Source organism: Staurois parvus, unplaced genomic scaffold (assembly GCF_062004578.1).
Source record: "Staurois parvus isolate SC_StPar_1 unplaced genomic scaffold, SC_StPar_1.0 ptg000058l, whole genome shotgun sequence".
NCBI classification, from domain to species: Eukaryota; Metazoa; Chordata; class Amphibia; order Anura; family Ranidae; genus Staurois; species Staurois parvus.
The window spans coordinates 10,225,318-10,250,851 of record NW_028317854.1 but is presented as its reverse complement, the minus strand read 5'-3'; the positions used below and the strand labels follow the sequence as shown (position 1 = coordinate 10,250,851).

The window sequence follows — 25,534 nt, the reverse complement described above, 5'->3', positions numbered from 1 at the left end:
ATTATAGATTCAAATGTTTCATAAAGAAATCATGGCAGTAATAAATGTAACAACATTTTGCCTTTTTTTAAAAGAAGATCCACCATCACCTAGAGGTGACATCAGCCAGTGTGTCATATGATACTGCTCAGGCCTAGAGTTTGTCTACTAGGCCCAATTCATCTACTTCCCTATAATCGTCTGCTAGCACCAACTGCAATGGAAGTAGTAGCTACGGGGGATCACTGGAGAGATGAGTATCAGTGGTGGTTTTATACAAACACTGTCACTTTGTCCTAAATGGGCAAAATGAAAGTGTCTTTTTAAAGTTATCTTAGCAAAAACTAATTTTCAATATTTTTAAATCTTCAGCCTTCCATAAAGTAATATCTGGTGATCTTTGTTTAGGAATGTTCTGTTATATGATGACAACATTTTGTTACTGTCTCCCAATAGTGCTCTGGTGTTATCACCCTGTCACGTGCACTTCTGATGAAGATTAAACTCAAATGATGCAGGGGTGGTTCATTGATATTAATATCAGGTAACCTCACTGAGAAATGCCATTCAGCCATTACCTGCGTGCATAGATATAAACACAAAGTGGCTACAAAAATGCTACAGAAGAACACCAGTATTGAAATTATTTTCTTTCATTTATTTATTACATTTCTATAGTGCTTTCAAAGGGTTTTATCTGTTGGTGTAGATGGTGAAGCTGCCATGTTAGGCATGCTTAGTAGAACCTTACATTAGGGGCAATTTTTAGACAGGAGCCAATTAACCTACCAGCATGTCTGTGGAGTGTGGGAGGAAATCTATTTAAACATGAGGAGAATATGCAAGCTCCTTGTGGATATTGTTTTGATTGGGACCCCAGTGATGCAAAATAGAAGTGCTACCCACTTCTGTGCAAGATCGCTTCTTGGCCTTTTGGCTAAGATCAAGTGTAGTATCTGTTCTTATCAGTGTCCAGTAGGGGTGCTACGCCATAATTCTTGCTTTTAGGCGAGGATGGCTGTCTGTATAGTACCCCTGCTGGTATGATGGGGGCTCTGAAGGTTAGTACTGGCTGGAAGAGAAACCGAGGAACTCACAGGCTGTTGGGGCCCGGGAGTAATTCCCCTGGGAAACCTGGATGGGCCCAGCTCCTCCTTATTCAAATGGATCTACCTTTTCTGGCCAGGGGCCGGGGAAGCAGAGAGTCCAGGGAGCAGTGCCTCCTGAGAGTGGTCGCCTCTGGGTACTCTTAGTAACACATGGGGGTGTGAACCCAAGTGTGAAAAGTGCACATGGTCACTGTTCTAAACACATTTTCTGCACTGCGCCTTTTAGGTCCAGGGCATTTTTTTTTGCTACGGTCCTCAGGGCCTAGCCAGTGCACAATTGCATGGCCACTTATTTATTTATTTATTTTTCTCCCACTATTTTGACACTTTTCCCTTATGTGTGTGTTTTTTTCTCACTAAGATGAAAGGTGTGGGTATCTGCCCTGAAGTTTAGGGGGAGGATGCGTGACCATTAGGTTCCTTCCTCCCCTGTTCCTGGTGGGTCTCTCTTCAGGAGAGCTCTCTTACCTAGTACTTAATGGTTGGTTTCGGCTAGCCACAAGGAAAGGGGTCTGCCAGGCCTTTTGGCTAGATGGACCATGTGGAAACCTTTGTCCCTGTCAGGAGCCTTGCACCCTGGGGGATCAGGGTAGAGATCCTACCCCTTCGGGGGTGGACTAAAGCACACCCCTAAGTGCACTTTTTTGTGTTTTGCACTTGCACATTTTTTGTTCTTATGGGTTTTTGTTTTTTACACCTCTGTGGATTCTAAAAAAAGAAAAAGAAGTGCTACCCACTAAGACACTGTACTGCCATTTATAATTTACATTTAATTTAAACATGAACAATAGCCTGTACTTTTTTTTTGCACACTTGTAGAGAGTTATTTCCTGTACTGAAAGTGATTTGCCTCATTTTCTTACACACTGTGATTTCTACTAAACAATCATTAGAGTATCTCAAGTGAGCAAGTATCTCGAGTCTGCTTCATTTCTGGGCAGGATGACTTCAGAGCCCTCATCAGAGCCCCTTCACATTCTCACTCTCCCTGGCCCACCCCTTCCAGCTATTTACTTTTTGTTCTATCATTTAGTCCTGGTTCACACTGAATACAGCTTTGAAATTGTGCTAATTCAGCTGAAGTAGCACGATTTTAAAGCCGTCGATCAGTGCAATTTCATGTGCAGCTTGTCGACATCTGTACGATGTCATGCACAGATGTCAATGCAAGTCGCACATGAAATCACCAAAAATAGTGCAGGAACCTTTTTCAAAATCAGTGCAAGTCGGAGTTGCACTAATTTAATTGATTCCATAGGCACAAATAGGACACGACTTGTCATGTGATTTTGAACTGTAAAATCGCATTGGTGTGAGCTTAGGCTTAGCATCATATATAGGAATTACCAGGGGGGGCATGCATTCAAATGCAGTCCGTCTAAGAACACCCAACCTAAAACCTGTATCCTAGCAGAGCAGAGATGATTCTACAGTCACACTGTGACCATAAACAAGGGAAGTTATAATGCATACACTGCATTTCAGTTTTAAGGTATACATTAATTTCTTTTGCACTGTAGGATTTTACTGCTAGAGGACTATAACAATAAATATAATGCAACAAAATTCATGTATGCCTTGTCTTTTACTGCGTTACCTATTTAACTTGTGTTACATGAAAAACTATTTTCACCGGGCAATGTAATTGTAAAGTTTTTAATTTTGCTGGCAGTGTTTGTGAATTATAAAAGTATAATACAGTAATAAATTGTGTTAAACACAAGCAGAAAACAGAAGGTAAATGTTTAATTTGAAATAAGGTACCTGTATTTAATTATGAAATAAGGCTGAACAGCTTTAGGCTTACTAAAGCATTATGTCCTGGGAGATATCATTTTTGCTTTGGTATGAAAGTCTGAACAGTTTTTCCTGTTCAGCTGTCTACAGATATAGCTTTAGATTCATGTTGATTTGAAAAGCAGTCTTGTTTTTGATCATCCTACTCAGCCATGCTATACATAAGGGAGTACGCACTAGTGACAAGACAATATTGCTTGAAGTTGGCTTGTCCGACAAGCCATTGATGAATTCATTTAGCTCAATTGTGAGAATAAAAAGATAAAAGGGCAAAAATGACTGTTTTAGACATTATGTAATTGCTTGTTTATACAGACATAACCTTTAAAGTAGATATGAACCTAACTATGAAACTCTCATATAAGTGGTAACATAGTAATGTAATTTCAAATGTGGTTTTGAATTGTTTTAAGTATGAAGCTTTCATTAAAGTGAAACTTCAGTAAAAGAAAAAAAATATGTCTTCTGCATCAAACTTTCTTACCTGGTTGTTGGCACTGTACACTAAACTGTGCATGTGCAGCTCAGCTAATAAATTTCTGCATCTGTCGATATGAATGAATTTCCGCACATGCACATGGGTGGCATCATCCCATGCAAAAAAAAAAGAAACAGCAGCAGATAGAGGAACCTGGAAGAAGGCTGAGGTAAGTATAGTTTTGCTATAAACTTGGTGTAAGTTTTTACATCTGGCAGCTGGCTGTTTAGTAAAAGTAGTCCAAGGGGCTCTACAGCTGTCTAATCATGTTTAGGCTGCAGTAGCACTGGCGATTAGAGCCGGTGTGAATTGTAGCAACCGGAGTCTTCTGATTCCTGCTTCGGTTCTTAGAGGGTAAGGGAGTCCCCGGATCCTGTCCCCCCATATGTGAATGAATATGGGGTACACTGTACACTACTCATTCACCAAAAAAAAATGTCAAAAATAAAAACAAAGAGACAGTTTTTGACAAGTCCTTTATTAGTAAAAAAAACAATGTCCCCAGGAGTAAATCCAGCATTAATCACAATGAATACTGCCGACAACCCCCCAAAAAAACAACTCCGCACATGTCGTTTGCCTCTGGGTGTCTTACATCTCCAGTTATCATGCACAGTAAATGAACAAAGGGGCATGGTCAGCTTATGACAGGTGCCCCGCCTCTTTGTTTACTTACTGCCAACACAGGGTACTGAAGTTGTCAGTTGGACACAAAATAACCAAAGGGGTGGGGCCAGATGATGTAATCAGTGACCACGCCCCTTTATTTACCATTGGTGGAAAACCCGACATGTCAGATGCGGGGAAGCAAGCAACAAATGTGGAGCTTTTTTAAAAATTATTTCAGCTGCGGTTTATTGCTGGGTTTACTTCAGGGAACATTGTTTTTTTTTTAATAAAACTGCCACTGTGTTATTTATTTTTTTACACTTTTTTAGTGAATGAGTAAGGTGACAGTGTAACCCATATCAAATAATGAATTAATTCACATTGTGGGGGCCTGGATCTGGGGGCCTCCTTGCAGATCCCCACAGCCACCACCCAGGGTGGTGGGTAAGAGGCCCTCATCCCTATCAACATGGGTCCCCCTGCCCCAAAGCACCCCCCATGTTGAGGGCAAATGGCTTGGTATGGCTCAGGAGGTCCTGCTGGGCTGCATACCATACCAGATCCTTATCTGACCATGTAGCCTGGCAGGTCAAGAAAGGGGGGATGAGCAAGCGTGTCCCTGAACCATACCAGGCCACATTTCCTCAACATTGGGGGGTATTGTGCGGCAGGAAAGCTCCCCCAAAAGCACCTTGTCCCCATATTGATGGGGATACGGATCTCTTCTCCTCAACCCTGGGCTGTGGTTGTGGGAGTCTGCAGGTGGGAGACTTATCGGATTGGGGACCTCCATTCTTTTTTAAAAAAAAAATTAATGTGGGCATTGTTTGTTTACATTGTGCTGTCAGCTGGGAATCTCGCTGACAACAGATGAGTCATGGTTGTTAACAGGCTGCTCCACTCCTTAACAACCATCTATTATCGAATAAATTTGAATCACTTATTTAATTTGGATGCTTCTAAAACCCAAATAAAACTAATTAATTTCATTATTTCGTTAATGTTTAATTGTGATTTGTTGAAATTCTGTATAACTAAAATTTAGTCAAAATTTCAATTCAGAACGAAACAAACCACACATTGGGATGTGCCTACACATACTGCTCAGGCATGGTGTATTATTTTTACTATCTTGAAGGCACTATCTCTTGAATGATAAGAGCTTGGTAAAGCCCTGTACACATGATCAGGATATCAGACAAATGATCGTCAGTTTTTTGTGCATGCTAATCTCATATCGAAAGTGAAGAGGTATGAAAAGTCTTGTGCGACAGAATAAAAATTTGGAAGTGATGTAATGTATTGTATTTATTTGTATTGCATTTTTGGAGGAAACTGTACTGATTAAACGAAAATCGCATGATCTGGTGTCATACAAGAAATATTTTCGTGCCTGTCCCTTCAAATCATTTTAGATGAAGGCTGTGTACTAACGAGCAGATTATGGTATGATCACTTCGAAAGCAGTATTTTTAGTTTGATTTCCTGATCAAGGCTTTAGTAGGGAATGTTCTTGTGCTGAGAAAAACGAATTAAGTCACAGTTGCTTATGGTAAATGAATACTTAATAGGACCTAAGCACAATCACCTGAAAAATATTTTTGTGCTGTGATATAAATATATTAAATACTCATACCAACCTGCTCCCAAAAACAAATGCTAGAAAAAAGAATGTATGCACCATGCTTTTAAAGGTGCTGTGCCACAAATATACTGTGCCTTAAATAATATTCTAATCATAAGAATAAATTACAAACAAAATTGATAAAGTTTCACTGTACTGCTGCCCACAGTCTGTGTTCCCACATGAGAAAAATTATACATCAAAATAGTGCTGCACAGTTGCGTACGGTGCTAGTGCAGCAGCAACCCTATCCTACAAAGCTTTTATTTAAATGTAGTGAATTATAATTGATTTTCCTTAAAGTGCTCTTTCATTACTCCTGATTACAATATGCATTTTATTTGAGCAATGCTGTAAAGTAAATCTAATATGTCAGAACTTGTTTTGACCTAAAAATACAGGTGTATTTTTAAAAAAACTACAATTAAGATATAATTGTTCAGGCCTTGTTATAGTTGACAAATTCATAATCCATCCAGATTGAAAAGCAGTTGCAGTATGTGTTGTTCTAACTTGTACATGTGCTGTATTTAATTACTAAAATATAAGAAAAACAGGACCCAAAGGCAACCCATCAGAATTAAACACTTTCTAAGCATTTCAAATAGCAATCATGTTTATTATAATTTGGATTGCCACTATGTAGATACATTAACATTTTGTAAAATCACTGTATCTATTTGTTTTCAGTATAACCTCTGAGACCACAAGTAGACACAACTTGGCAGTTACCTGATTTTCTCTGGCCCTTCCCTCTCCATCGATTTCATTCATGGCTCAGGCCTTCCAGGCCTTCAAGGGCAATAAATTATGTCTGTATAAATATCTGCTGCTGCTTATGATCTTCTCCTGATGAATGAGTCTTCATTCCAAAAAACCTCCTTCCTGCTTTGAGAAGCACAACATCCAAGGCATTCAAGTCTCTGATTGGCTTTGTGCATTATGCCTGTGAATTGCACTGTATAATAACAGCATGATCACAGACATTGGGCACACACCTGGAGTATTATTATTATTATTATACAGTATTTATATAGCGCCAAAGGGTTTGCTCAGCGCTGTACAATAGCAAGGGGGACAGAACATGAGACAAGACAGAAACAATACAATACACGAGGGGTTCGAGGGCCCTGCTCTTTCGAGCTTACAATCTAGGAGGGAGGGGAAAGTGGTACAGGAAGAAATGGCTGTGGGGAATGAAGTGGTGGGAGGAGTGGAGGAGGTCAGCTGTTAAATGAGGGTGGGGTAGTCTTCCCTGAAGAGGTGGGTCTTCAGGGTGCGCCTGAAGGTGATGAGGGTAGGTGACAGTCTGATGGATTGGGGTAGGGAATTCCAGAGGATGGGGGAAGTCCTGGAGAAATCCTGCAATCGGTCGTGGGCGGAGGAGACCAGGGAGCTAGAGAGTAGGAGGTCCTGTGAGGAGCGAAGGGCACGGGTAGGGTAGTATTTGGGTATCAGGACGGTTATGTAGTTTGGGGCAGCACTGTGAATGGCTTTGTAGGTCAGGGTTAGCAGTTTGAATTTGATGCGCTGGGCAATCGGGAGCCAGTGAAGGGATTGGCTGAGGGGGGTGGCGGATGTGGAGCGGTTGGTGAGGTGGATGAGTCTCGCCGCTGAGTTCAGGATCAACTGGAGTGGGGATAGCGTTCGTTTGGGTAGGTCAGTGAGAAGGGAGTTGCAATAGTCCAGGCGTGAGATGATGAGGGAGTGTACGAGTTTTTTAGTAGTGTCTGGGGTGAGGAATGTACGTATCTTGGAGATGTTGCGGAGGTGGAGCCTGCATGATCTTGATAGCAATTGGACGTGGGGTAGGAAGGAGAGGTGTGAGTCCAGGGTGACACCCAGGACTTTGGCAGGTGGGAGTGATGGTGGCTGTGTTAGTAGTGATGGAGAGGATGGGGGGGGGTGCGGGGGAAGACCAGGAGCTCTGTTTTGGACAGGTTAAGTTTGAGGAAATGGAGCGACATCCAGTCTGATATGTCGTTCAGGAGGTGGGCGATGCGGGCGGAGATTGAGGGGGTGAGGTGGGGGGGTGGAGAGGTAAATTTGTGTGTCGTCGGCATAGAGGTGCTAATTGAAGCCGTGGGAGTGTATTAGTTTACCAAGGGAGGAGGTGTAGATGGAGAAGAGGAGGGGTCCGAGGACAGAGCCTTGGGGGACTCCGACAGAGAGGGGGAGGGAGGGGGAGGTGGCAGTGTTATAGGTGACGCTGAAGGAGCGTTGGGCAAGGTAGGAGGAAAACCAGGAGAGAGCAGCGTCCCTTATGCCAAGGGAGTGCAGTTTAGTAAGGAGGAGAGGGTAGTCGACAGTGTCGAAGGCCGGAGAGGTCAAGGAGCAGGACAGAATAGTGGCCATTAGCTTTGGCGGTTAGTAGGTCGTTGGTGATTTTAAGTAGGGTGGTTTCGGGGGAGTGCAGGGGACGGAAGCCAGACTGTAGAGGGTCAAGGAGGTTGTTATCAGTGAGGTGGGCGCTTAGGCGATTGTAGGCCAGACGCTCAAGGAGCTTGGAAGTGAATGGCAGCAGGGAGATGGGTCTAAGGTTGTTAAGGTCAGTGGGGTCAAGGGAGGGTTTTTTTTGAGTATGGGGGTGATGTGCGGGTGCTTTATAGGGGAGGGGAAGTGCCAGTGGAGAGGGAGAGATTAAAGATGTGGGTGAGGGAGTGAATGATGGAGGGGGGGGTGATTGAAGTAGCTGTGAGGGGATAGGGGGCAGGTGGTGAGGCGGGATTAAGTGAATATAATATTGTACATTGTCGCTGTACTAATGAAACTGGCCGGGAAGAGGTTATCAAGGGGCAATCAAAGGGTTAACCGTGTGCCTAACAAGTGCACTGTGTGTGTACTTTGAGCTGCTTTTACTAAAAGATATTACGTTTTTTTTTTCTCCCTGCATTGCAGGGAGAGGAAACAGCCAGATTGGTTCACTGTGTACAGAGTCCTGTGTATTTGTAAACACAGAACTCTGTGCTGTAATTTGAAACGGCTGATCAGCAGATCTCAGCCATAATCATTGGCTGATACCTGCTGACAAAAATCACGCTGTGTCCAACTACAGCACAGGTTAGCAGGGGGAGCAAACATGGCCGTCCCAAACTCAGAGGCAAGCTGGCAACGTTTATTTACATTACTGAGTCTGCAACCATCACCCGATCACAGTAAATCTACTGTGACCAGGAGGCAAGTGGTTAAATATAGAAACAAACTGAAGTAGTAAGCAGAGTGCTATTATAAACAACATTCCAGAAATCCACACATTTTTTATTGTTTGCATTAGTAAGGTGGTTAAAGTTAAGCACAAAGCAAGCTTCAAAACAACCACAACATTTGTCATCCATGAAATATTGAACACATAATTAAAAATCCTACAAAGGGCCAATGTCCTCAACAAAAATTTCAACCAACACATCATGTCTGTCTGAAATGCAGGCAACATAAACTCTTCTAATCTCACTGCTTATGAAGTTCTGAACTCAACTCCAGATCTATATCTACCCCATGGAACATTACATGCTATCTAACAACCTTCTGTTGGCAGCCAGGAGGTGAGCCTCTGATGGACATGTCCGGTACGGAGATCCTGCGCATGCGCACCCCCGAAATGTCAAAATGTTCTAATTAATTTTCTATTGTGAGAAACTATATGCTGAGCTTTAAATGAGTATAAAATCCACTTGATTCTTCAGGAGAGGGTAGAGGTTTATAAAAAAAAAATTGCTTAAAAAAAACAAACAATAGGAAAATTTAACATATGATGGGTCATACTCCCTATTACAAAGTAATATGTTAAAGCTCAACCAACAAATAGTTTAGGACCTTTGAGAAATTAATTTACCTAGTGACTTGGTGGGGTTTGACAGGCTGTACGTCTTGTTCTAGCTGGTATTAGGGACATTTTTAACCTTACACTCTTGGTTATTCACTGGAATCATTAATCAGGGGGAGATCACTAGACCTCTAGTTTTTGAGTTTTATCTCTGTTTACTACTGAACTGTAATTGCTATGAATAACAGTATGTGAAGGAAGTTATTGTTCTGTTCTTTGGTATGACTGCACCATTGTATAGTATACACCAATTCCAAGTAAGAATACATTCAATACATGTTTAAATGTACAAAAAAAATGAATAAAAGATGTTTAAAAAAAAAGTTAAACACAACACAGATTATGCTTTAGAATTTACTGGAATAGGAGTCTATTAGACAAATCAACATCTTAAATATAAACTGCTCAAGAAGTATTTGTTTTGCTCCTGGCTCTGTATGTCAGTAACGGTTTCTAAAACCCTGTGTATATTTCTTGCCAGAAGAGGTATAACTGAATTTGTATCTGTCAGAGATCTAAGAGACTTTGATAAATGAAACCATTGCTTCTCTGAGTGTACTCGTGTTCCAAATAAGATCACATACTAAAAGCAGAAACGGAGAAAAAACTGAATTCATGCCTCTGGCAGTGACAACATGTTGCAGAGTTTCCGATATCAGCAGCTTGTTAGGCATTGATATAAATCTACTGTTGATCCAAAAATAATTGCACGAATGGCAGCTTTGCAGATGATGTAGTCCTTATTGGAAAGCTGACATGTTTGACAACATCGTATGGCTGAAAATAATATATATTAGTCATCATGCTGAAAAAAAATCCCAAAAATAAATTATGATCAGATTTTGGCTTACTCCCATTATTTGTTAAAGACAATTTAAAATAAAACTGGCGAGGCATATTTAAAAGGGAAATATAATAGTGTTTTAAGGTATAAACTTCGACAGGATTAAAAATTAAATATATATTTGATAACATTTTGCAAACATAAGGGGGAAGATTCAAAAGTAGTGGCATTTAATAAGAATTATTTTACCTATTACTAGTATGTATGCTCTGCAATTAAACTGTTTAAACAGTCAAAGAAGAACAATTCCATGAGCCTAATAGCAGTGTACTGGCAAAAATGGATCCCAAGCAATTCTAATACTGGCCCAAGCTTTGCTGCCCAAAAGATCCCAAAAGAAGCACTGAAAAACAAGGAACAGAGTGCGCACCAGCCTTGCTCAATGCCTTTATGATAGCTTAATTGTGTTAATTAAAATAGATGTATATTCACAAACAACTTAAAAAACAGGCACATCAGAGTCCACAATGTACTCCAAAAAGGCTGATGGGTTTCGAGGGGGATCGTGTCAGTCTTTTTGGAGGGTTCTCTCACGTTTGGGATATATTAATTGTTTTTGTGTATATATACTGTATATGAGGAAAATAAATGTGTTAGCCATGTGAATTTACTTTTGGTGTTTTATGTGCTATGTGCATTTTTGATACATAGTAAATTGGTATACTTCACTACAATTTGTATACTTCATTACAAGTATTGTGTAAGACAGTCTGGTTTTGCATAGAATTACAGTAAATTCCCGACTTACGAACATTCGAGTTGCGAACTTTCACAGATACGAACGGACCTCGCATTACAAACATTCGTAGATACAAACAAAGTGCCGGAAGTAGCTCACGTGTCTGCTGGACTTTGTTACAGCTGCACTGCTGTGTGCTTACTGTACAGTACAGTGCAACAGTGTACTGTGCAGAGCCCAGGATTTTCGCAAGAAGTGGTGATGTGGAGGGGACTGCTAGGAAGTGCAAATCAATAACTAAATAAACAAAAGTGAAAATAATTGAGAAATTGGACCGAGGGGAAAAGATGGTAGACTTCGCTTGTTCTTATAACATGAATCGTTCAACCATTGGCACAAGTCTATAGAACAATGCCAAGATCATGGAACATATGAAGTCTTATGTGCCTATAAAGTCAACAATAATATCCAAAAAGCGTGGTAAAGTGATAGAGGAGATGAAGAATCTTCTCAGTGTGTGGATGCAGGATCAGCATCAGCATCGAGTCCCACTCAGTTTAATGCTTATTCAAGAAAAAGCTAAAAGCCTGTTTGAAGACTTGACGAAAAAAAGGGGTGAACAGCGTGCATCTTTTACTGCCAGCCATGGATGGTTTAACAGATTCAAGGCTAGAGCCAACCTTCGCAACGTAAAAGTAAGTGGTGAGGCTGCGAGTGCAGATACCATATCTGCCCAAGAATTTCCAGCAACACTTAGAGAAATTATTGATGAAGGTTCTTATTTACCCCTACAATTTTTTAAAGTCGATGAGACAGGACTGTACTGGAAGTGGATGCCAGAACGAAGTAAAGAGGAAAAGGTGATGCCAGGCTTCAAAACAGCAAAGGACAGACTTACTCTGTTGTTTGGTGGCAATGCTTCCGGTGATATGAAACTAAAGCCTCTCTTAGTTTACCATTCAGAGAACCCAAGAGCCCTCAAAAACATAGCCAAGGGCTCTCTACTCTCTACTCTGTTGAGTGGAAGAGTAACTCCAAAGCTTGGGTTACACAGGCCATTTTCCTGGGCTGGTTTTTCCATCACTTTATCCCAGAGATAGAAAAATATTGTTTGGAGAAAGAAATCTCCTTCAACATTCTTTTGCTGTTGGACAATACACCAGGTCACCCCCAATTCAAGGATTACTTTCATTCCAACGTCAAAGTAGTGCATCTGCCACTGAATACTACAGCGCTCATCCAACCTATGGAACAAGGAGTTATTGCGACTTTCAAGAAATATTATTTACGTCACACCCTTTGTCAGGCAGTGAAGGCTATTGATGAAACAGGAACAACTTTGCGATACTTTTGGAAGCACTATAACATCTACAAGGCTATAAAAAAAAAATCAACTTTGCCTGGCGTGAGGTTTCAGTTGTCACCATGAATGGGGTTTGGAAGAACCTTTGCCTGCAGTTTGTTCATGAAGTTCATGGATTTGAGAAGATGAGTAAGGAGTCCAAAGCGGTCTTCAACAACTTAGTGACCCTTAGCATGAAACTGGAGTTAGATCTGCAAGAGGATAACTTCATTGAACTCCTTGCTGTACAACATGGGGAGCTTACTAATGAGGGCCTGATTGGATTAGAGGCCCAGCAAAAAGACGAAGAGAGCCAAGAGGAAGATGTAACTGAAGAACCAAAGAGATTCACAACACAGGCAATGGCAAGGGGATTTTCTTTACTTGAAGAGACACTGTTAGTTTGTGAGGCACAGGACCCCAATGTAGAATGATGCACAAAGGTTGCAGCACCTGTTCAGGATACCATCCAGTGCTACAGAGTCATCTATGATGAGAACAAAAGAGCTACTGCTCAGACATCACTGGATCATTTTTTCCAGAGGCTAGACAGAATTGAATCCATCAAAAAAAACAGTGTCATCAACATCAGGTGTGAGTGAAATTCCATCTTGCCCTCCATCTCCTATTGTTGATGATCCATCAGATCCATCAGCATCTGGTATGGGTCAAATTCCAGCTTGCCCTCCATCTCCTATTGTTGATTATCCTTCAGCTCCATCAACATCAGGTATGGGCCAAATTCCACCTTGCCCTCCATCTCCTATTGCTGATGATCCTTCAGCTTCGTCAACATCAGGTATGGGCCAAATTCCATCTTGCCCTCCATCTCCTATTGCTGATAATCCTTAAGCTCCAACAACAACAGGTGTGGACCAAATTCCATCTTGCCCTCCCTCTCCTATTGCTGATGATTCTTCAGTTCCGTCAACATCAGGTGTGGGCCAAATTCCATCTTGCCCTCCATCTCCTAGTGCTGATGATCCTTCAGCTCCGTCAACATCAGGTGTAGGCCAAATTCCATCTTGCCCTTCATCTCTTATTGCTGATGATCCTTCAGCTCCCTCAAAATCAGGTGTGGGCCAAATTCCATCTTGTCCTCCGTCTCCTATTGCTGATGATCCTTCAGCTCCCTCAACATCAGGTGTGGGCCAAATTCCATTTTGTCCTCCGTCTCCTATTGTGGATGATCCTTCACCTCCACCATCTCCCACCTACCCTCCCTCCTCAGTAACTCTCTTCCACTATATGCTAGTTGTGGTACTGTACTGTACCACCATTTTAAGGTAGCTGTAAAAGCAAAAATAGTTTATTTACAGTTGTACTGTACTGTACCACCATTTTAAGGTAAGTGTTATAGTAAAATATTTTATTTACAGTTGTACTGTACCACCATTTTAAGCTACAGTAACTGTAAAAGTAAAACAAAGTTTATTTACAGTTGTACTGTATTGTACCACCATTTTAAAGTAACTGGTAAAGTAAAAAAAATAGTTTATTTCAGTTGTACTGTACTGTACCACCATTTTAAGTAAACTGTAAAAGTAAAAAATAGTTTATTTACAATATTTTTGTGTGTGTTTTTTCTTTTATGCTTTACATTGTATATTTGTGTCAAAGGTGTATAAGACTCACTTTGTCGGACTTGAACGAATTTGATTTACAAACGTTCTCCTGGAACGGAACTCGTTCTTAAGTCGGGGACTTACTGTATTAACTTTTTTGGCTTTACAGTAATGTTAATATTTTCATTGCATCGATTAAAAATTAAAATCATTTGGGGCATTATTTTGATTAATTTTTACTGAGATTTGTAGGTAGAATTGAAGCTGCAACAATTGCTCAGACAAGAAAAGTGATGTTTTTTTGTATGTCTTTGTAGAATGTGTAATATTTGATATTTTTTAGATCATGAAAAGATTATTCATGGACCTTCGACTGTGATTTCAATTAAATAATACTTTATTGCAAGTGATGTGAGCAGAGCTGTAAGGACTTTTCTTTACATTACAAAATATATTTACACGAATCAATGTGCTTTAGTTTGGGTTTTTTTTTAGTTTATGATATTACTAATAAAGAATTGCTATACTTGATTATAAAGCTAACAGTTAAATCATATGTAAACCCAACATTTCATATTCCTGATATGTGCCTTTTGTCCTGTGTACTTGTGGGAAAAAGTATCCTGTTCTCTTTTTATTTTTTCCTTTGTGTGAAATTTTTGGTGTTCCTGCCAGTCCCTCTGCTATCCTATTAAAAACTGACTACGCTAGGCATGAAAGAACATTGGTCAGTGCTCTGGCTGTGCTGAGAATTCAGCATGCTCTCCTCGAATGATCTGATTTCTGCCTGCACACCCCCTCTGCACAGCCATTCATTGGGAAGACCAGTGTGTTGCTTTTTCTCCTCCCTGAGCTCCTTTTGCAGCTGAGAACAGAGGGTATGTGATTGCTTATAAAAATGGGGAAATTCTATTTATAATTGTTTCTATATGTACAGTATATACACGTTTTGTTTTGCCTTTCATTTCTATTTTAAACTGAATGGGATATTTTACAAAGTGGGGGTTTACATATACTTTAATATGGGAGTACAATATTAGGTCAATGATGTTACAGGTGGCAGGGATTCTCAACTCATAGTCCATTGTGGCCTTAGAAATAGGATTTTCTTACAGCATGAGCTTCTTGTTTAGAGTGGGAGAGCTGCCATCCTGCTGAATTAATAGTGAAATGATAAATGGTCTTTTGGACCATATTTTACCACAAATGCAGAGCATATAATGGAGTCTACTTTGCTAAATTACCTTTCTACCTGTATGGCTACTGAAGGTTGTTATACAGGTCTGAAAAAATTGCAGCATCACATTATACTAAACACTAGAAACACAAAGAGAAAAGCAACAGAGCTGAACCCATTATACATTCAGCACTTGAGCTCTCGTTAAAAGAAATACATCTTTCTTCCAAGTGCTTCAATAGGTTTTTAATGCTGGTTCTAGGAGGGGCAATGTTGTACATACTATATAACAATTATTTCTCATTTCAACTCTCAGGAGGGTCTATATAATTTTACACTAAGTGTAGCAATGAAAATAGGACTGGTTGCCAATGTGTAGTCTGATTTATGCACATTTATGTAAGGTAATGCCAGGATTTTAGAACGCCATAAATCTTCAGCTACTCTGAACAAAATAGACATTCATTTATCTCAGTATTGTTCTGCTGTTCTTTAAGGCCACTAGGACTTTTCTTAATAAGAAAAAATAAAGTTTCCCAAATTACAATGATACATAAAAAAAACTATTGAACACAATATCAGTGCAGACACTGTTACAGTGAATATATTTTCCTAGGCACAAAAGAATGAAAATACATGCATCCAATTACTTAGAGGAGAAATTTGGGTTTCCAAAAAAATAAATCATACTCACCTCTATGCTGCAGCATTGGTATGATGAATGCTGCAGCTGTCCGGTCAGCTATAAGCTCATAAACCTATTCATTCACATGGCCACTGATTGCTCATCTTTCGGTCATCTCAGAGTGGAGAGCAGTGATTGTCAGTCACTGATCTCCAATCTGCCCTTCCAGCACTGACTGGAGCACCAGGCTGGAGTAGAATGGGTACAGCTGGCTTATGATCTCAGCTTCATGCTGAGAGCCTGAGCTAGCAGTCAATCAGGTGGCTGGATAAATCCCAACAATATGGTTGGGATCCTTTCAAAGCCTCTAATGGCTCTGTGCCTTTAGCCAACAGCGGGCTTTAGCCCACTGTGTGCTAATTCTGGGTCACAGGAGTGCAAAAGTAAGTGTTCTCCTGTGACTCTGAAGGAAAGTATGACCAAAAACACTTTGGCCATATTTCTCTTTTAAAGCAAACCTGTGCTTTGTCCATGCAAGTCACAGCAGCACATTTGTTTTACTACCACATTGACTAGCAGTACATACTCACCTTCCCTTTGCTCATTTACTGCTTTAGTCAGTCATCTTGAGTGAATACAATACCTCAGTATGTCTGAATATGGATGTCCATGTGACTCATTCTATGTGACCAAACACTGGTTCCTGGTAAATGGTCTAACATGATAGGATGGGAGAGTCCTTGAGTCTTTAGCACTATGTAAGCTTTGACTGAAGCAGTGATCCCCATTCTTTGCTGAGGAGTTAAATTAAAAAATAAATAAAATAATAGTGCCTGTCTTCATATTTACAGTATGTAAAGCAGGTGGCTTGAAAGATACTGAGTACCTGGTAAGAAGTTTATGAGAGCTAGGTAAATGGTAGCTTGGAGCTTCATGTGCAACCCACTGGTTATGGACTGGGTTGCATATACTGTGAAAAATGAAGTTTCCTGCTTACACATCCCCAATAGGCTAGACAAATTGAAAATGACAATAAATACAGCCTTTTTTTTAAGTCACCAGAACCTATATATACATTTTACTAAAGAATTACATTTCCTTCATTAGCAAGTTTACATAATGAGTTTAATATAAAAAGTGGAATGAATATTACAAGTAAAAAAAAAAAAATATTGTATAAATTACTTAGGCAAACTTTTACAGAAGGTTCTTGCAAGCTGAAGTAGTCTGCCAAAAATACAAATATAATTAATCTCTTAGTAGAATGTTTGGGCAATTCATACACCATAATTTATTTGCAGATGATTATAAAATGAAGAAGATTAAACAAATGATTAGAAAAATTTTCTCTAAGGAAGTATGCTGTTCCTAATGCATTTTAGCATGAAATTGACTACTCGGGAGGTTGATCCACTCCACATTAATATTTCAGTTCTTGGTAAATGCAGTAGGTTTTCTTATGTGTCAAGAGATGCATACTATGCAGTTAACTTTCCAGGCCTGCACACTTGCTCTGGACATAGGGATAGTTCTAGACCTTTGCAAGAATGGCAACTGCCTGGGGTACCAATGGACCATTTGGAGGGAACCTGGAGAACATCAAAATCAATTAGCTACTGATAACTTTGGTGGTTCAGAGCTTTTTTTTTTTCAAAGTGCATTATGCTCAACACACATGAGATCCCACCACTTTGCAGCCAATCTGGAAAACACAGTCAGAGTGATATAACTAGACTTCACTCTTATAGGAGCTGCTGGGTGCTGGGCCCATCATTTGTGTACATGAACATTTATTTCCAGAAAAGCTGTTTTACTCCCCAGAAGAGTCAATAGGAATGACTGAGAGCTTGTGTAATAGATTTGTCATAACTGATTTCGTCCCTGTACAACCTATAAGAGTTGAAAAGAAACTTATAAGCCAGGCAGAAGGAGGCCACAGCACCTCTGAATGGATGCAATGGGGTCTCAGAAACATATTAAACAAATTTCAATGGAAAGCTGAATGCACATAAAGTGTGCTTGCCAGCAGGGCCAGTGCTTCCACTAGGCAAAGTAGGCAGCTGCCTAGGTTGTACTGCCACCTAGGAGTGACTGGGCACAGAAGAGGCTGACTCTCTCTCTCTGTGGGATGCCTCCATGTCATGAATGATCCTTCAGCTGAGGAAAGGAGTGGCAGAGGGGGAGGAAGAATGGACAGAGGAAGATGTCTGGGGCCAGTGTAGCAGCTGAGCTGCCGCTCCTGCCAGTGTTCCTCTCAGACTCAGTCCCTTACTGCAAGCTGGCTGTCGGCTGCTGATCACTGTGGAGTTCCAGCCCTTCTTTTCCCATTCATCAGTGGACACGAAGCTGCACCTGCGGAGGAAGGTAATGTCTGACTCTGATGTCTCGTGTCTGTGCGAGTGTGACCTGGCCGGCCATACATCACATGTGTAATGTGTCATTGAGTGATGACATCATCACGACCCTAAAACCTGCTATTCTAGTGCCTGCTGATCTCTGTCAGTGTTGGTGGTGGTGTGTTGTGTTGGACCTGTCACTGTGTGGGATCACTCAGTTCAGGTGTTCTCTGTGTGTGTGGGCTGGGCTTCCTGCGGTCACAGCGTTTTATCTCCCCCCATTTTTGTTTTGTTGATTTAATATTTTCTACTATTTTAAAAAAATAAATCTGGGGAGGGCACAGGTAGCTGGTCTTGCCTAGGGTGCAAAACAGTGTTTCACTTACCCTGCTTGCCAGAAATGCAAACTGTTACTTTTACTCAAAGAGTCATCCTCAGGACAAACAAGTAAATCTAAAAAATAGGTTAAATAAAATTCTTTCAAAGGTAATTCTGCACAGTCAGTGAGGACTAAACTTTGAGATTGTTGCTTAATCCTAGTTGTGACTAATTTTACTGATATATTTAGAGGTTTGGTAAGCTTAAGGGAATTTAAGGGTAATAGGTAATTTAATCCTAAAATGTTTGGATGTGAAAATGAATTCAAATGTTTATCATTTATAAATGTAATAGGTTCTGAATATTTCTTCTATTTGATAAGACAGAAAACAATCATATAGTGTATGACATAGCAGGATGTTGAGATACAAATGGGCAACTTTTACAGGGCTTCCAAGGGTCGTTGAGTGAACTTGGTACAATATATATGATCTGCTTCTTTAATATATATTGTTACAGTATGCAGAAAGTAACATCTCTATTCCCAAATTCATAACCTTTATTTATTCCTGATCCCCATCCATTGTTTATACATTCACTAGCCACTTTACTAGGTACACCTGTTTAATTGCTTGTAACACAAATTGCTAATCAACCAATCACATGGCAGCATCTCAATGTATTTAGGAATCTAGTCAAGGTGAAGACAATTTGCTGAAGATCAAACCAAGCATCAGAATGGGGAACAAAGGGGATTTAAGTGACTTTAAACGTGTCATGGTTGGTGGTTCTAGAAGGGCTGGTCTGAGTATTTCAAAAACTGCTGATCTACTGGGATTTTCATGCACAACCATCTCTAGGGTTTACAGAGAATGGTCCAAAAAAGAGAAATTATCTAGCGAGCAGCAGTTGTGTGGATGAAAATGCCTTGTTGATGTCAGAGGTCAGAGGAGAATGGGCAGACAGTTTGCTGCAACATTCAGATGGTAGGGTCAGAATTTGACGTAAACAACATCAAAACATGGATCCACCATGCCTTGTATAAATGATTCAGGCTGGTGGTGTTAGTGTAATGGTGTGGGGGATATTTTCTTGGCACTAGCAAGGTGTACCTAATAAAGTAGCCACTGTGTTTTTAATTCAGAGTGTTTTCCATCCTGTATAAATAGTAGTCTTCTGGGAATATATATCAGGAACAATGAGCTATGAATTACACATTTACAAGCATGCTTTGTGTTTATATGCAGATTGCTGTTTTCATCTGCATAGATATCTACAGACAGGCCATTTTGTTATGAATTCCCCAGAAATAATTCCGCTTCAGATCATTTAAATTGCTCTCTGAACTGTTAGGCTATCCCATTGTTGCAATCAGATTGGGCAATATAATAAGATTAGGTTGAATTTTATAGACATAACAGAAGGGTGGGGTAAGTTACAATCTAATCTAATCATAAAAATTGCATCGTGTTATATAAAACCAGTGATTTGAACTAGAAAACTGGAAATGTTTTGATTAGATGGTTTCAACGTTTATTTTAATGTGGCATGACTGTATAATTCTACATTATGTTTTAAAAGATGGTGTGATTGTGCAATCAAAAATGTTTTTTCTGTATGGATATTTCAGTGCTAAACTCCAGGCAGTTATGTAATGATTATAAAAGAAGTGAATTGGTGCTGTGCTACTCAGTGCATGAACAATAAAACATAAGTAAATAAATAAATAAATACACATATGACCCTCATCCAAGTGTGAAAACAACATATGCAAAAAACATGAATAAGCGCAGACAAATTACAAATATCAATAAAGGCAGCACAATGTGCAAATATTGTGCTAGTGACTAAAGTGAACACAAAGAAATATTGATGATAAAATTAATGTGTTGATGTGATAAAGTGAATAAGTCCCAAAAAATATCAATAATGGCAGTCCCAAAAAGAAACAGGGGAACACAATGAATCTTCAACACTTTCCATGAGACATCCAGTGATGAAAAAATATATATAAATAATCCTCCACCAGCTAGCATGCATGCTCACCTTCAAAATGCGACCCTCAAGGAGTCATAAAGCATAAAGAACCACAAACGATGATCCCAAACAGATGGTCCTCGATAGCAATCAAAGAAAAGGGGGGCCTCTCCAATGGCGCTGGCAAACACTCGCAGGCATGCTCCAGATATGGCCACAAACCTCTATCACCTCCAGTACCTCACAAGGAAGATTCAAGCAAGACTTCCCATAGTGTAATATGTCAAATACATATTATAAACAACATCCGGATTACACATTAAAATCAGGTCTGCAGACCAATACAGGCAAAATTACTGCAGCAAACACTGCAGGGGAGGTGTATAGGATGGGCAGTACCAAGATGGTGGCTGCCTAGCAAAGTTGGACAGAATTACACAAATCTCTTATCAGATAATAGGCCTTCCATACATGTATTCCAGCTGTGTATTTAGCCAGTTGCCTGGGGTTCAGGTTCAAGGTTTCTTCTTCCCCTCCTTCATCCACATGCTAATTCAATTTTCAAATAAAATATTTACATTTTCATTGCATATCTTTTTTATACCCTTTAAAAGCATCACTGTTTTTTTGTGTATAAAATCATCATGGCTGGTGGGAGAGATTAGTCAGGTGCTCTACATAGTTTCCTAAAAACATCCCATCATCCTGTCTCCGTATACCTCTCAACAGTCCTCAAACCTGATGCAAGTAGTGGACTGGCTCTTTGGAAGAGTTATGTAAATATTCAAATGACTTGATAGGTGGATATCAGTCTGGAAGGGTGGGCATTCTTAGCCAGGCTACATTTGCATGAAGACCATCCTAGGTAACGTGATTCTGAGCCACCATGTTTGAAAAACCTAAATCCAATGAAGTATAGGGTGGGCCAGGAACACTATGGCTGGGGAGGAAAAAGATTGATAATGTTGGACATCCTCCAGCCAAGAAATGAGGTAGGCTTTATCTGATTGCTGCATCTTCTAATGAGCAATGTGGGAAGCTTACAGTAAGCCATTTCAGTACAGGAAAAAAAAAGTCTGTAGAGCTGTGCAAGACTGAAGGGAAATTTGGAGATCACCTTTAGTACACAATCCCCATTGGATTACACTACTATTTTAATGCTGATTGTTGCAGCTAATGAATCTTAAAATACTCCACTTCCTTACCATATCACCTATCAAAACAGAAATACACACAGTACAACTATTTGTAATGGATCAGCAATTAGGGAACCAATCCACCATTCCCTAAATGTAACTATATGAAAATAACTTACAGTCAAAACACTAGAGAATTGGATTGTAAGAAAAACTTAAAACATGTGTAGCCATGTAAAAAACCCACGTATACAAAGATAATTTAAGATAATTTGGAGACCGTGAAAGTGGTTCAGGTGTATTTAAAATGGTCTTTCATCTAAGATGTGGCCACAATTGCACACTATTGTCATGTTATATTAGCAGTCGGTGCATGCTTAAAGCTTTCCTTTGTAACAGAAGAGCCATGGTTTTCATGTAAAGATTTTTCTCCAGGGAGATACCCTGCTCCTTTAGGCCAAATGATATCCTGTCTAAACACTAAATGAATATCAGAGCAAATAGCATGCTTTATATGGATGCTAAGTGCCTGAACCCAAACAAACAGAGGAACGGATTTATGAGATATTAAATATTCCAAGCACTTTGTGAGGCTTTCTGTTTAGAAATTAAAATGCATTCTGGCTGTTAATGGAACAAATAATTTTTAGGTTGTTCACAGAAGCAGTTGGAGCCTTGGGGGATGTTTTTGTTTGATTACACAGAGTACTGACTGTTCTGTTGTCTAAGACATAGTTTGCATAGAGCACGAAAACAATAAAATATTGCCACTGTCTGATACAAATTCAAGCCAAATTTTAGTTTTTTTTTAAGCAATAATAGGCATAATCATATTATTGAGTTTTTCTAGCGGTATATAAAAAGTAAAATATTCTCAATTCAAAATGTAAATAATAGGCAGAGGGCAATAAACAAATCACTGGTATTTCCCACAGCTAATTATTTTCTCCACTACGTACTTACCATGTCTTGTTTTGTAATGTGTCTTGGTGTGAAGGTGGCCATCTTGGTGGAGGCAAGGCTCTTTGTGCCTCCCTATCGTAGTCGCAGCCACTCGCTCAATTTTTTGTTCAGCCAAGTAAAGGGTCAAGACAGAAATTAATGCTACTGTAATGTTTATCTAAAAAAAAAAAAAATATAGTTAGAGTTAGGCTTTAATCTTATAGCTACAGAGGAATCAGTAATGTGTTTTGCTGCCATTATCAGGAGCATTTTCATATAACGTACTAAATATACAGAAAAAGGAATACTATGCTATTAACCCCTTTATTTCACACCGATCACTGCTGCATTTTGGAGATGATCAGAAAGCCAACCTAGATGACAGCACAGATCATAAATAGTATCTGAGATATGCCTGCCAGTTTAGTGTGGTTAACTCTGTACAAGCAATATACTCACCATCATGGTTCCTAAGCCATTGATATTCAATTGTTAATTATGAATCAGCATAAAAAAACTGTAGTTACCCCAGACCTCTTACTTATATCCTGCCCTATACACCAAAACATACCATTCAATCCAGCTTGAAAACTATTCTAATCCCTAGTTCCACTGCACATTAAGTTCAGCAAGTGCTGAACTACAAAGCAACATGTGTCCATAATATGCAGAATCTATACTTCCTCCTGCAAGATAACCCTGCAGCTCCAGCTATGTATGCCCCTGCTTGTAATATTCACAGTGACGTCAAGGTGATGTAAGCCCATAAACCAACCCCTGTTCACAAAGAAGAATTTCCAAAAAAATGCACTTTGTGCAAGATTATTACAAAATATTGGAATTTACAGTATGCTCCTATATACACTATATTACCAAAAGTATTGGGACGCCTGCCTTTACACCCACATGAACTTTAATGGCATCCTAGTCTTAGTCTGTAGGGTTCAGTATTGAGTTGGCCCACCCTTTACATCTATAACAGCTTCAATTCTTCTGGAAAGGCTGTTCACAAGGTTTAGGAGTGTGTCTACGGGAATGTTTGACTATTCTTCCAGAAGCACATTTGTGAGGGCGCTCACTGATGTCAGACTGGCTCATAGTCTCCACTCTAATTCAACCCAAAAGTGATCTATTGGGTTGAATTCAAGACTCTGTGCAGGCCAGTCAAGTTCCTCCACCCCAAACTTGCTCATTCATGTCTTTATAGACCTTGCTTTGTGCACTAGTACGCAGTCATGTTGGAAAAGGAAGGGGCCATCTCCAAACTGTTCCCACAAATTTGGGAGAATTAAATTGTCCAAAATGTCTTGGTATGCTGAAGCCTAAGAGTTTATTGGAACTAAAGGGCAAAGCCCAACAACTGAAAAACAACCCCACACCATAATCCCCCCTCTGCCAAACTTTACACTTGGCACAATGCAGTCAGGCAAGTACTGCTGTCCTGGCAAATGCCAAACCCAGACACATCCATTGGATTGCCAGACAGAGAAGCGTGATTGGTCACTCCAGAAATCACACCTCTACTGCTCAAGTCCAGTGGTGGCGTGCTGTACACCACTGCATCCGATGCTTGGATGGAAAATCATTCCATGAAGCTCTCTATGCACTGTTGCTGTGCTAATCTGAAGGCCACATGAAGTTTGGAGGTCTTTAGCTATTGGCGACTTCAGCGCACTGTGCACTTCAGCATGCTCTGACCCCGCACTGTCATTTTACGTGGCCTACCACTTAGTGGCTGAGTTGCTGTTGTTCCCAGCTGCTTCCACTTTGTTATAATAACTCTAACAATTGACTGAGGAATATTTAGTAGTAAGGAAATTTCATGGGTGGACTTATTGCAAAGGTGGCAACCTATCAGGGTACTACTTTTAAATTCACTGAGCTCCTGAGAGCGACCCATTCTTTCACAAGTGTTTGTAGAAGTAATCTTCATGCCTAGGTGCTTAATTATATACACCTGTGGCTATGGAGGTGATTGGAACACCTGAATCCAATGCTTTGGAGGGGTATCCAAATGCTTTTGGCAATGTAGTGTATTTGTTAATGAGTGTGCTTGAGTGTATATTAATACAACATTAAATCATTTTTTTAATGCAAGAAGTATAAGTGCATTAATTTAACGTTTTACCTGTCTCTTGCAGTCCCTGTATAGCAAAATTCAGACTGGGAAAAGGGTAAGCAGCATAAGGAGCCAATTAGTTGTCCCGCTGTGCTCATGTGCTAACAAGGTGCATTTTAATACAGACTGAAAGTGGGAAGATTTCATCAGTCTGCTGCTTCTCCTTTCAATGACCAGTCACAGCCTTGTGGAGACAAAAGACCTATAGGCTTTATTTAACTGCAGCAGAGAAAAATTTGATATTCTGCTCTGCCAGGCAGGACTGCACTGTGTGGAAGAGCCGTGAAAATCTCAGGACTGGGTGGACAGTTATACAACTCCTATGACTGGTAGAACAGTTCTCATATATACAGAATGGATTTTATCTGTGCATGTACATGTGTGCCTGGAGTTCAGCCTTAGTGTGTGAGCAACAGATCACTTATGTGAGGTGACAGGGTTAGTGATGAAAATTAATTGAATGGACACCTGATGCAAAAGGGTCAAGGAGCGTGGACCTTGGTAGTGAGCAAAGGTAAAATAGGAAGTAGCAATAATAATAAGAAAGCAGCCCAAATTATTTATAAGAAATGTGAATGACTTCAAATTGAGGCTTAAATTGTTTGGGTTCATTTAATCACATCTAACAATTTTTTTGATCCTATATTAATTATAATTACTTTAAAAAGTACTGCATATTCTGTCTATAAATTGTCACCAAACTTTACTTTTACTTCAGAATGAAAGATTTTAGAGATGATTTTGTTAAACAGCTTATGTTCAGGACCATTTTGTTATATAACATAGACTTTTGCGTGCCTATGCTCTGCTAAAAATGTAAGGTTATGAGAGGGCCTCCAAACCAGGTGCAATGCCAAGAATATGTCAGCAAACCCTATTTCAACACGTACATATGGGATGTAAATAATATCATGCTACTCTGCCGCTGAGACTGGTGCTGCCAAGAAAAATCAGTTGTATACATGTTTTTGCCTTTCCTGAATGCTTTTCCAGAAATCTCATTGCAGTTAATATCAACCAGCTTGCAGCTCAAACCTAACAAAACCCTGCTAGTA

The 25,534-nt window shown here is 39.9% G+C and overlaps 1 protein-coding gene and 1 pseudogene across 4 annotated transcripts in view; both read left to right on the top strand.

Annotated features, from left to right (window-relative positions):
* The window catches only part of AUTS2 (activator of transcription and developmental regulator AUTS2), a 1,792,114-nt gene that overhangs the window by 298,643 nt on the left and 1,467,937 nt on the right, over positions 1–25,534 (top strand). The window lies entirely within an intron of this gene.
* Positions 897–1,017, top strand: LOC149469881 (U2 spliceosomal RNA; annotated as a pseudogene).